Below are 1,684 nucleotides of genomic sequence, written 5' to 3'. Positions count from 1 at the left end.
CACATACGGTAGAAAGAACCTTCATGTTTTTTTTTTACATTTCCAACACCGGTCTGGCATCTTATTATTCATCTTTGCCAATATCACCCAGTGAGTTGCATTTGAACACGAGTCTCCTAGGTTCTTGTTTAGCACTTAACCCGCTAGAGCCAGCGGAGTATTTTACTTACTTTACTGTAGCCCCCCCTTTTTTGTTTTTGTTTTTTTGCTGAGACTGAAATGTAAGAACAATGTTCTCAACTAGGATAGGCATTAGAGGACCACACTAGGATCCGGAACCATCAAGTTCAAATCCTGACTCTGCCACGCAAGATTGCTGGTGACTTTGAGCCTATCACGCTCTCTTGCCTTAGCCTACCTCACAAGGTTGCTGTTGCGAAGATAAAATGGAAAAGGAGAAAAACAATTGATAAGCTGCTTGGTATCATGATTAGGGAGGGAAACAGGATGTAAAAACTAAGCACTACACCACAATGGTTTCAATGAAATGTGGAGGCTGGACAGTTGTAAGAGACCGCAGAGGCTACTGTTACACGGCTAACCCTACTGACGTCCAAGCTCTGACAAAATTGGGCTAGTCGGTTATATTCAGGCTTCCCATGAAACATTTACATGCGGATAATTAGAGAAATAAGAGCCCCAGTGGTGCAGAGTGGTAAAGCCGCAGCACAGCGGTTCTAACCTCTGCTAACGACCTGAGTTTCACGGTTAAAACAATTTTATTTGGTAACAAATTATATGTCCTGCATCATTAATAACTTCTTTTAACTATCCCACATATTACTTTCTAGCCATCCCTCCCCCATTACTTGACCCCCGCCGGTGTTATTTACTTAAAATACTAATGTTTAAAGGTACCCTTAACTAATAAAAAATGAAAATTAACATTCTTCTTTTTTTTCTAAGACTTCATCATTATCAAAAATTGTTCAATGTCCTTTTATTTTCCACTCCATCTTAAAAACTTCTAAATCATAACCTCTTAAAATTCTTGTTAACTCGTTCATTTCACACAATGTCATAACTTTTACAATCCAACCCCATTTCTCTGGTATTTTTTCATGCTTCCACAACTACGCATATAATGTCCTAGCGGCTGAAAGCATGCACCAAATTATAGTTCTATTTTCTTTTGGAAATTTTTCCATTTGTAATCCCAACAGAAAAGTCTCTGCGACTTTCTTAAATTCATATCCCAAGATCCTAGAAATTTCTTGTTGAATCATCCGCCAATACTTTTTCGCTCTTTCACAAGTCCACCGCATACGGTAGAAAGAACCTTCATGTTTTTTACATTTCCAACATCTGTCCGGCATCTTATTATTCATCTTTTGCCAATTTCTTAGGAGTCATATACCACCTGTACATCATCTTAAAACAATTTTCTTTAATACTCTGACACGTTGAGAGTTTCATAAAGTTCTTCCACAAATATCCCCAAGTTTCCATATATATTTCTTTATTTACATTAATTGCCCACTTAATCATTTGAGATGTCACTACTTCATTTTAAAAGTAACATATAGATTTTTGAAATTAATTTTTCATTGTCTCCAAGCAGAACTTTTCCCATTTCTGTTTGTTCTCATCTTATTCCTTCAGTTTTAACATCGCTTTCCACCAAACTTTTTATTTGTTGCGTTTGAAACAATCATATTTATTATTCAACTCTTCGGCAGTTTTC

The sequence above is a fragment of the Heteronotia binoei genome, chromosome 16 (assembly GCF_032191835.1).
Source record: "Heteronotia binoei isolate CCM8104 ecotype False Entrance Well chromosome 16, APGP_CSIRO_Hbin_v1, whole genome shotgun sequence".
Lineage (NCBI taxonomy): Eukaryota > Metazoa > Chordata > Lepidosauria > Squamata > Gekkonidae > Heteronotia > Heteronotia binoei.
The sequence above is the reverse complement of the archived record's forward strand: the minus strand, read 5'-3'. Positions refer to the sequence as shown.